An 11720-nucleotide genomic window follows, 5' to 3' on the forward strand; every position below is an offset into this window, starting at 1 on the left:
GGGTCCTGGGTGGGCACCCCCAGCCGCCACCCACCTGGCCGGCCCAGCGGTCCCGGTTCCCTGGCTTGTAGGGGCTCTGAAGCCTGCTTCCTGGTTCCTCAAGGGCAGAGGCTGGACTGTCCCTATTTTGCACCAAAGGATGACTGTGGCTGCTTCCTCTGGCTTTTCTTTCTGAGAAGCTCCTTTGAGGGCCTGGGCTCCCCAGAGGCTCCCCAGGAGTGACACTGAGTCCAGTCACGATCAAGGACACGCAGTGCTGGTGGCAGGTGGGAAAAGCATGGCGTCCACCTGCTTCCTAACCGGTAGGCGTTGGGCTCCATGCTGAAGAAAAGAGGTGGTCTCCGTGGGACATCGGTCGTGCTGCAAGTAAGGTTGGCAGTGGCCGTTTGGCCTTACGTCTGGCATGGCTGCTGTTCTCCACATGGTCGCGGTGGCTGCTTTGACCCAAATATCATCCAGCTGGTACTTGCTCAGTTGTGCTCAGCCGGGACTCTTGGGACCCTGAGCCCAAGGGGAAAATGTTTAGCAACTCGTGGCTACCCAATTGTGGCCAAGCAGTTGTCTGAGACACGGTTATATTGGATTAAACTCTGGTCCCTCTCTTTCCCCCCAAAAGCTGATGTTTGTGTGTGTAGACAATCTTAGCATGACAATGGCTTAAATAGGCAGGCGATACATGTAATAATGTTCTTGGAGGTCTGACCTTGAAGTCACCTTCTGATTCACATGTCATAACTGTTGGAGCCAAGGAGAGGCAGGAGGAAGGCAGCTGTTTGGTGCCCCCACCCCTGGTCGTGACCTGAATTTGCAGGAGGCGTTTCACCTCGTGTCGCACACGTCTTGTCCGGCACATCCTGTGTGATGCACCCCCAAGAACTGGCCTGAGCAGGGTTTTAGCGTTGATTCTAAGGCACTGGATTCCATCATCCTATGGGTTCCATTCCTATTCTCTGAGTCTGTCAACAGAGAGTAGAGGCTGTCCCAGGTGATCGAGAAAGTGCCCTGTGCTAATGAAGGGAGAGTGACATTTTCATTGAAAACTGTAACTTCAAGAACTATGCCAATCCATTCGCAGCCCCTTCTTGATTGACTAAAAGCCAAGGTGTGTGGCCCATGCTTTCTGCCCATCCATCTTTGTTTACCATTTCAGATGACCTGTGGAGGCTAAGAACAGTTACTTCTCAGCGCTCCCTTCTGATGCCTCCAGGGTGGAAAGGATGGGGAACAATAGATTCCGATGGCTCCTTCTCTCTTCCCAGCCCTGTGTGTTCTGACCTTGGAAGTACCGAGGGGAGGACACGGTCCAACAGGGACCAACTGGGAAGAGCCCGACGCTTTTTACTGCCAGGTGGCCCCCGTATGGAAAGACAGGGAAATGTTGTGTGAATCTATTTGCAAAGATGTCTTATTCACCTCAGCTCCCCTTTTTGACAAACAGAGAGCTGATCCCGGCCTCGTCTTGCCTAGTTTCAAGGTTGTCATGCAGGTTAGAACGGGAATAGACGTAGCCTCTGATGCCTTGGCACCGTTCGGTTATAGTTGGAGGTGTGCTCACACCTGCCTGGGGGGGCCAGTGGGGCACGTCCCTTCCCAATTCCATGTTCAGGGATCTCACGTTGGTAGCTTGAAATCAGCCGTGGTGAGAATATTTACACCAAGAAAATTCACAAAGGCTACAAGGAAGGACTTCTGCCCTGAGAGCTGGTTGTCGAAGCGTCTACCAGCACACCACTGCCCAGGCGTGACTTTGTGTGTTACTGGAAACTCTCCCTGATACAGGGCACGTTGGGCTGCACGAGTAGACGTTCATTTTTGCGGCTCTTTCCTAGTGACAGGTAGCTGTTCGCCCCCGCCTTGTCCCAACGCCAAACAAGTACCGATGAGGTCGAAAACAAGTAAGGAGCCAGGAAAATATGCACAATTGAATCCGCCTAGCTCCCTTTTCACACAAATATCCTCAAACTTGGCCAACAGAGCAGTAGCGACCTAGTGGGTGAGGTTAGTAGACAGTCAAGTTCAAGCAGCAAAATGTGTTTTCATCAATGTCACTTCCTCTTCCTGCTTATTCCACGTGGGCAACGTATTAAGCTCCTGGAAGCAACTGGATCTCTTTTAGCTCTTCTTCAGCTAAGAAACAAAAGACGTGTCGCCCACACCCCCGTGTATCTTAAAGATACGTGTCATAACTTTTGCCAGACCCCTAGGACTGCTAAAAAAAAAAAACAACAACCCCACAATAAAACCAGTTATATTGGCATCCTGGAGACAAAAGGCCAGATAAGCTGAGAGGGTGTTTTCATTACCATTTAGACAGGCATTAAAAGCCAAGGAGAAGTAAGGAGAAAATCACCACATTGACGGGCAGCACCAACCAACTCTGTTATAATTACCTTTACCTGGATGTTGGTATTTATCCATACGCAGTCTATAAAATTTTCCCCTGGCTTCATTTTTCCCAGGCGAATTATCTACCTCATTTGGTGATTTAATTTATCAAAAGTAACATGGGTTTCTCAGGTAAAACACTCAGAAACAGCGAGAGCAGGGGGCCTAGGATTACTTACTTGACTTTAGTCTAGCATGAGGCGCAAGGTTCAAGGCCCAGACTCTGGGGGACAGCCGGACCAGGTGGGAGAACATGCCAGGAAGCTTGGAAATCAAGCCTGGCCTGGAGGGGCCATCCGATTCCTAACCCCACACTTAAGGGCTCTGTTTCTAGCCCGACATGATCGGAAATATAGGTTTAATCCCAGCCCCTGGTGGCTTTTTCAGTCACTCTGCAATTATTCCAGCTTTTTCTTACACTTCTGGAAGGAGGTAAGACCCACTAAGTGGGTCCTAAGACCCACTAAAGGAACTGTTAGCTCAGGTGAGGGTCGTGGCTTCTAGGGTCTGTATATCACATGCTCGGCTGACCTCCCAAAGATGTTTCACTAAGAGCCAACCTGTTTTTACTAAGAAATGGCCGGGTCACGAGGGAAGTTGACTTCAGCCACCTGATACCAATGGAACATTCCTTGTGGGACTCAGCTCAGCCTTCTTTTTCTTAAAAAAAATGTTTTTTAAACATTTATTCAATTTTTGAGAGTCAGAGAGACAGAGCATGAGCAGAAGAGGGGCAGTGAGAGAGGGAGACACAGAATCCGAAGCAGGCTCCGGGCTCTGAGCTGTCAGCACAGAGCCCGACGTGGGGCTCGAACTCACAGACCGTGAGATCGTGACCTGAGCTCAAGTCGGATGCTTAACTGACTGAGCCACCCAGGCGCCTCTCAGCTCAGCCTTCTATCACCCTGAGCAGTAAACCTCTCTCCTCATGTTTGTGAGATTAGTTTTCTTTTTCATGGTGCCTTTCTCTCTGAGAGGAGACAGAAGGAACAGACCGTGCCCATGGTCTGGTTGCCACCCTTTTACACACATGGGAGCAGGTAGCCAGTGCTGTGGTGTGGCCTGTGGCTGTGCATTTCTAGAATTTAACCCAAATGCAGGATAACCAGTTTGCCTGTGGTTTTAATGAGGATATTTTATCAGGTGCCAGATATTCCCTGCATCAGCTCATATCCTTTGGACCACGAGCACCACAGGGAAGAGTGAGGTCCTGGATACATTTGTGGCTCCCACCACCTTTGTGCAAGGTCTAAAGCACCCGGAACAGAGCCTTTGGCTCTTGAACTTCATTATCCACAAGCATCACCAAGGGCGCTTGTTCAAAATGCAGATTCCTGTACTCCCTCCTCGGAGATCTGTCCAAGAAGGTCTGGGAAGGACCCGGGATTCTGCATTTTCAAACATCAGTGCCCAGGGGACTGCTGCGGGCGGCCTCCCCACTCTTCCCTGAGAAAGGTGATCTTGGACACCGGGATAAAACTCTGCGGAAAGCTGGGCCTTCCTAAGTATCTCCGCTTCAGTCGGCCTGTATCTCTCCCTAATTCTCCAGATAGTTCAGTCTGCAGCCTCATTCAAGGGCTGACTCACTTTGTTCTCAGAGCCGCACACAGAGTGCTCATTCCACGAAATTCTCAAAACCTGTCTTCGGAAGACTCTGAGGGACCAACACAAGCTGCCACCCACCCCTCCCAAGGTATTTACAAAGCAGCCTCTTCCCATCCGGTGACACTGTGTTCAGGTCGTGAACACAGATGTACAAGGCTGTTGGTAGAGGATGTCAGCACTGGCTGGCTCGGGGCCAGGACGCTCGGTTCGAGAGAAGGAAGCCGGTACTCAGAGGGCCCCACGGGGACACTTGCTCGGGTCCCGACTCCACCTCTGCCCCCGGCAGCCTGGCTGTGGGAGCCGATGGCATCTGGCCCCTCGGCCGCTAACCACAGTTAGCCCGACACCCTTCCCACCCCGCCTCATACCCCGGGAGTGGAGCCAGGCTGAGGCAGAGCCAGAGAGAGACAACGCTGAATGCCAAGCTCTGGGGGTGGGTCTGCTTTGGGTTCCCCGCTTCCTCCAGCAAGGCTGACCCTGCCGGGTCCCCCGGGAGCAGCTCCTGGTAATGAGTGGCCCATAGTCCTCTAACAGCTGGTGTGCCCTACAGAGTATGTACCAGGCCCCATGCTGAGTGTTCTGGGGTGGTGTTTCCATTAACCCTCATAATAATCCTAGGATGCAGGTACTCTTAGTGTGTCCTTTTCAGACATCTGGGACAATCTGCGAGTCCCGGGGCAGCAGGTAGAGACTCTTGAGGGGCAGCACAAAACAGGGGCCATGGTCTCCAGGACGGTAGGTTGGTGCCAATGGGGAGTCTCCAAATGCACCCAACTCGGGGCAGCTGTGGGCGCAGCGGGCGTCTGTCCGTCAGCAGCACAGAACACCCTTGCCTTCCAGCTTCTGTGCTAAACACCCACACCCACCAGCTGGGCCCTGGGGCCCCTCCCATCGTCCGGCCACCACTTGCTTGGAAAGGACTCCCGCAGACTCCTCTTTCTCTGTACCTGTTTCTAGGGAAATGGGAGGGGTGGGGTGGGGGCTGGTGCTGAGCAGCATCCTCTGTACCCGGAATTTATGGCTCACGGGCCCTTTTCAGCCACAAGAAGCCTACCTGACTCGGTGTTTCAGGTGTCTGAGGGGCTCACCGCCAACCTGAATTTTCCTGAAAGCCTGAGCCAAGAGCCTTTATGACATTAATAGAGCGGAGCACTGTCCCGGCACCAAAGTCAGCCTCTTCGTGCCCTGAAGCCAGAAGGGTTTTCATGGAACACCCCGGTGTTGGCTTAGGACCCCGGGCCGAGCTGGCCACGAGGAGAGGATGGGCGCAGGCGGTGTCCTTGGTTTGCTGTTAGGGGTTCAGAGGAGGAACTTGGCTGGGAGCAGTGTGGTTTGTAAGCTTCTTCACGTCTCCAGCGGGCTCCCACTTTCTCTCCAGGCCAAGTGGCCTGTTAGCCCGGAAAGAGCCGGTCCACCCCTTAGCCAGCTGCCCTGGCTGCGTTGTTGGCCGAAGCCCTGGCCTGGAAGACACGCGGGGGCCTCGGGCCTGCTGCTGCCTCTGCAGGGCGGATGTAGCCACGAAGTCAAAGCCCTCCTCATGCCTCCTTCCATAAATACAGGGTGAAGGAGCCAGACCTGGACCCTTCTGGAGGTCGGCTCTCTAGGAAAGAGAAGTCCACGGCATGGGATTGATTGCCCATCTTTCCAGGGAATCTGTATCGGGGGAGGGACGTGGTGAGAGCCCAGGGTTTTGTGCAGCCTGACCCAGACATCACTGAGCAGAAGCAGTGATCTTCGGGAAGCGGGGGAGTCCCGGAAATCAGAGTCCTGGAGCAGTTCAGGGAGTGGCACGTGGCAATGGCAGAAATACTTGCCTGTCACTCCTCACACATTTATGGAGCACCTTCTGTGTGCCCAGCCCTGTGCTGTGTCAGCCTCTGGCGGAGACAAGAAATTATAGTGTAAGACGGGGCTGCCCCGGGGGGGTGTGCACCCTGCTGGGGGGTGCTGAGGAGGGCTGAAGCTCTTGGCCAGTGGGAAGGGCGGGTCCCGGAAGGATTTTTAGAGGTAATGACATCGGCCCAGAACTTGCAGTCGGCAAGAACATATGACAGGACACAGAGGGGACGTGAACATGCCTGGGAAGGAGTCTAATGGGCTTAGAGCTTCGTGTGTGTCCGGGAATGATATCGGGTGAGCGCCGAGGACAGAAAGTGTCTCCCGAGAGAATGAATGTGATCTGTGGCCCATGGGAGATGATCCAAGTCTTGAAGTTAGGGAGTACCAAAATCAGGTCCCTTAGAAAGAGAAAACGTGGGGGAAATCCACATGCATTGAGCTACCAGAAAAGAAAAGGAAGAGAAGGAAGGAAGGAAGGGACAAAGGAAGGAAGGAAGGACCAAAATGCATTGCATTTATTTTGAGGGGCATCTCCATTTACAGTGACTAGGTGGGGGACATAATTCATTCTTCAGAAACCACCCACATTTGGCCAGGGAACATCCCCTGACAACATACCTGAGTAGGAACAAAGGTACATCTTCGGCAGTGCACGTCCACGTTCCGTGTCAGTGCAAGGTCCTCACGGGCTCTGCTACATACCCCCAGGGACAACTGGAAGAATTCACACAACAGAAACAACCATATTTGCAAAAGTTGTCCTCGGGTTGCATAGCAATGCAGCCACACTCCCTTCACACCCACACCGTCTCCGGGCTTTGTACAGTTGGCTCGTGCAGTGCGTCATGTAACTATGTCTCTGGCATTTAAAGGTCAAACATTTTGAATCCAATCAATCTTAGCAGTGCTGTCGTTTACCGCATTTACCAATATTTAAGGATTTTTTAAATAATTGAGATTTTCACTCCAAAGACTAGGTGTGCACCTTTGGGAATGCGTGTGCTTTTAAGAACACAGGCTCGTGGTACTTCCTGTGTCCTTTCTCCCGGGGGCCCGTGACTCTGTAGCCAGTATCTTCCTTATCCCCTGGTGCAGAAGAGTTGTTGCACCACATTTAACAGAACCTACAGTCCATGTTTCGATAGTTTCAAAGAACCTAAAATCTGTATGTGGACACAGAAGCCCACTCTGGGTTGTGAGAGTCAGATTATCACGATCAAGGCCCTGCCTTCAATAACACCCCATCCTGTCCGTAGGGAATGTGCTTGGGAGAGCAGCAAATGCCATCACAATGGCACACCATTGACCGGTTGACCAGAGCCGGTCCATTTCCTAATGACCAGAGCAAAGCGAGGGCTCATGCCTGGCTAAGATACCAACCACTCAGCCCCTAAAGGCTCAGCTCACCGTTGCCTTGCGTTCAAGTCGTTTAATACCAAATCTTTGCTTGAATTACTTGTAACCAAATCCCATGCTCTAAAAACCTCCTAATGCCAAGTTCCCCTGAAAACTGATATCAGTCCAAACCTCAACAATCCTGTTTTACAACAAGCATATAAATAGAATCTCTTCTGGAACATTTGAGGGACGTTTAATGCGGATGGTGTCTCACCAAGCCCATCAAGATTTCCCCCAGGGGAAACCTGCTTAACTGCAGGTCACAAACAGCTTTGGAAGTCTGGTGACATGTCGTAAAGGTGCCTTGCCTTCCCCTCATTACCACATGGGGCATTTTTCTAAATATTGGAACAGGCCATCTTTACTTCTGTAGGCTCATCTGGGAGAAGAGATTCAAATCCTTGCCATTTGGATGTGCATTATCCATTTTGGTGAGACAGTTTGTGGGGGGACATGAGTCTATCCCTCTGTTGTGGTGTCGTATGGAGGTCGGCCCCCACCCTGTTCATCCTCCCTGATGGGGCATGCCTGCCTCCCACACAGAGGCTTTACCCTGCTCAGTGCCCAATGGGGGAATCATCACTTCTCTTAAGCGAGAGGAGACTAGTTCAATTTTATCCTGAGAACTCTTGGAAGCTCCACATAACGAGAGCAGCAAAGTCAAATTCTTTGCCTTGCTTGAGTTTCATAGATTTCATTACTTTCTGGTGTCTGTGCAAAGTGGGGAAGGGGACTTACACCGTCCATGGCTTGGGGCATCCAGAGGACAGACCTGTAGATGACACAAGGGGGCCTACGTGAAAGAAACCTAAGGCATGTGCCACTTAATTTAGCATTCCACACGGAAGTGTACTTTATATTTGGACACTTGAAAAATACTTTCGGAGACCAGGATTTAGACAAAGAAGAGATATTTCTTTCCTGGAGACAAAGCGATCTGCAAACGACTGGCTCCTGTACAATGTTCTATCTCTAATGTCAGACCCATAGGAAGAGGGTGTGTTTATGTTGGAGCAAATGTGCCCATAAACCTGTGCGCCCGTGATTCTGTGTGCCCATTAGCATCCTCTGTTAACATTGTAGCTTTAACTTTATTTTCTCCTAATTTGTTAAATGGAAATATAGCTCCATTAAAACACACACACACACATACACACACACACAGATTATTCCAAGCCCTCGCAATGTGGCAACATTGCCTTTCATGTAATACACTTGTCAGCACTAGTGTTCTGTTGCAATGGGACTCAAGATTTTTGAATCCAAGGCCAACGTCGCCTGCTCTGTTTACAATGGCTTGTGTTTTGTGAATACATATCAAATGTTGTAATATATTTTTATGATAGAATCGATAATTAATACAGGGAAAAGTATATATTGTGATTCTGTCCAATAAAGCCTCCGGTTCTAAAATCTCGTCCACGGTGTGATGACCTCGTGGTGAATACGTTTTTATTACGTACAAGTTAATTATCAGAAATGCTGGCTTTCCGTAACTTCAGGCTGGGCCGTAAGTTTACACAGCTTTTCTCTCCTGTCTTCCTGTATTGTGTTCTCTTTTCTCTCCCCTCTCCGCTCCCCAGATGCCCCTGGCCCTCACGCAGCCTTCTGAGGGGTAGGTCTTCATCCTTTGGGGACACCTCTTGCCTTCCCAAGCCCACAGCAGCCACCCCCTCCCAAATACACCTGGCTAGAAACTGACACCATGTGACTTTGCCACTTGGGGCCAGTTCCTTAGGCTTTGCTAGATGAGTAATAGCTGACAGCAACCAGGTATCCTGCAGTGTTCAGTCTCCCCAGCACCCCCTCGAGAGCCCACAGTCCCTGCCCTGCCCTGTCCTCGCCGTGGCCCTAGAGGCCTCAAGAACGGCCACAAGGCACTCACGAGGCTATGATTGGGCCTTTTCCTGCCCTGCGGGGCTGAGCTGAACACCCACCTGTCTCGAGGCGGGCTGGGGTGGCCTCAGGGGTGTGGAGTGTGGGTCATAGCCCAGCCCCCAGGGGAACAAGGAAGAAAGAGGAAGGAATTGGGATGTCCCAGCCAACTACGGCCTCGTCGCCACCAGGGGACATCTCTGGGATCGGCTCCGGGAGGAAACACCCTTATGCTGACTACGGGTATGAAGAACTTCAGATTCCTGAGTACCTACTGTGTTCCAGATCCTGTGGCAGATATTTCCAAAGCATCACCTTTTTCCATTCCCTAATACTCCAAGGAGGTTGGTTTTATTCTTATAACTATTCTACAGTTGAAGAATTGTGATGGTTATTAATGTCCTGTGTCACAGTGACCAGATCACGGGGTGCCCAGGTATGAACCTTATCTCTGGGTGTGCCTGTGAGGGTTTTTCTGGAGGAAATTAGCATTTGAATCAGCGGGGCTCAGTAAAGCAATGTATCCTCCCAGTGAGGGTGGGCCTCACCCAGTCCCTCCAGATTCTGAATAGAACAAGAAGGAGGAGGAGGGAAGAATTTGTCCCTTCCTTCCGATTGAGCTGGGATATTGATCTTCTCCTGACCTTGGCTGCCTGGTTCTCAAGTCTTTGGACTTGGAGAGAATTACACTGCTGGCTTATCTGGGTGTCCAGCTTGCAGAGGGCAGATCCTAAGACTTAAGCTTCTCAGCCTCCATAATTGCATGAGCCAATTCCTATAAGTGTGTGTGCGCGCGTGTGTGTGTGTGTGTATCTCCATCTTGTCGGGTCTGTTTCTCAGAGAACCCTGACTACAGGGTTGGAGCCACTCACGCAAGTTCCTACAGCTGCCACGTGAGGAACCAGCTCCAGCTCCACTGGCCTCTGATTCTGCAGGGACCCCACAGTCAGGCTGGTGGGCTCCTGGGGAAACATTGTCCTTCTCTATCAGTTTCCACACTATTCACTATTTCCCTCTTTGTTGCCTTCCGACAAGAGTTAAGGCAAGAGTAAGAGGACGGACAAGAGGCACGTTCCGTCCCAAGCTTCTTTCCTCTCTCGGCTCCAGATTTCTCATCTTCAAAAATAGGGGCACCTGGGTGGCTCAGTCGGTTAAGTGTCCAACTTCGGCCCAGGTTCTGATCTCACAGTTCATGGGTTCAAGCCCCACATCAGACTCTGTGCTGACAGTGCAGAGCCTGCTTGGGATCCTCTCCCTCTCTCTCTTCCCCTTTCCCACTCACACTTTTTCCTCTCTGTCTCTCTCAAAACAAATAACCTTAAAAAAATAAAGCTGTAGTGTAAATCAGGCATATAAACTATGAGAAATAAGCCCACTGACCCAATCAAAGGAGGGATGCAGAGATTCGGAGGACAGTGAAGCGAGGCATCAATCAATGTTCTTGCAAGACTGGGTGTCTGACAGGCACACTTGGGGCAGTTACAGCAGACAATTTATCTCCTAGCATGCAAGTCCCTCCCCTGGTCCCTCACTGGCTGAGCGCTACAGAGGTAAGTCCCTCCCCTGGTCCCTCACTGGCTGAGTGCTACAGAGGCAAGTCCCTCCCCTGGTCCCTCACTGGCTGAGTGCTACAGAAGCTACTGCCTTGACCGGACATCTGTGCCCACATAAAACCAAAAGTAGTCTGACTGGAACAAATGTACATTCCCTGGGGTGGTGCAGAGACTTTCAGTCCCTCTTCCCTGTTCTTGGGCACATGCTCACTGCAAAGCCGGCAAACATAAGCCTGTGAATCAGAGAGGAGAAGAACCACGAAGTGAAGTGTCTAAGGGTTTGGGATTCCATTGGGGGGGGGGGGGGTGCTTGTTTGTACATATTTCCAATAGGTTGTAAACCTATTGGAAATTAGACAGCACAGCTTTTATTTGGTTTTTTTTTTTCTAATTTTTTAATGTTTATTTTTGAGAGAGAGGGAGGGAGGGAAGGAGAGAGAGAGACAGAGAGAGAGAGAGAGAGAGAGAGCAGGGGAGGGTCAGAGAGAGAGGGAGACACAGAATCCAAAGCAGGCTCCAGGCTCTGAGCTGTCAGCACAGAGCCAATGTGGGGCTTGAACCCACGGACCAGGAGATCACTACCTGAGCTGAAGTTGGATCCTTAACCAACTGAGCCACCCGGGCGCCCTTTATTTGGTATATCTGAAAATGAACCCTCTCTCTTACTTCTCATATAAATCAGTGGAAAAGAACAGAGAGTCCAGAAACAGACCCACATGTATATGGTCAGTTAATTCTGACAAAGGTGCTAAACCATTCAGTGGGAGAAAGGAAAGTCTTCCATCAGTACTGGAGTGTCTGGGGTATGCACAGAAAGAAACGATGAACCCTCACCCACCACCCACCCCATGCACGAGCTCAACTTGAAACGAATCATACACCCAAATATTGTAAAGACTAAAAACATGCAGCTTCCAGAAGAAAACAGAGGAGAGAATCCTCGCTACTCTGGGGCAGGCCAAGACATCTTGGATGTCAAACGCATGACTGTGAAAAAATTGAACCACACCTCATCAAAAAAATTTCTTTTAAATACCATTAAGAAAACGACAAGCTCCAGAACGG

The sequence above is a fragment of the Panthera leo genome, chromosome D2, assembly GCF_018350215.1.
Source record: "Panthera leo isolate Ple1 chromosome D2, P.leo_Ple1_pat1.1, whole genome shotgun sequence".
Classification (NCBI taxonomy): domain Eukaryota; kingdom Metazoa; phylum Chordata; class Mammalia; order Carnivora; family Felidae; genus Panthera; species Panthera leo.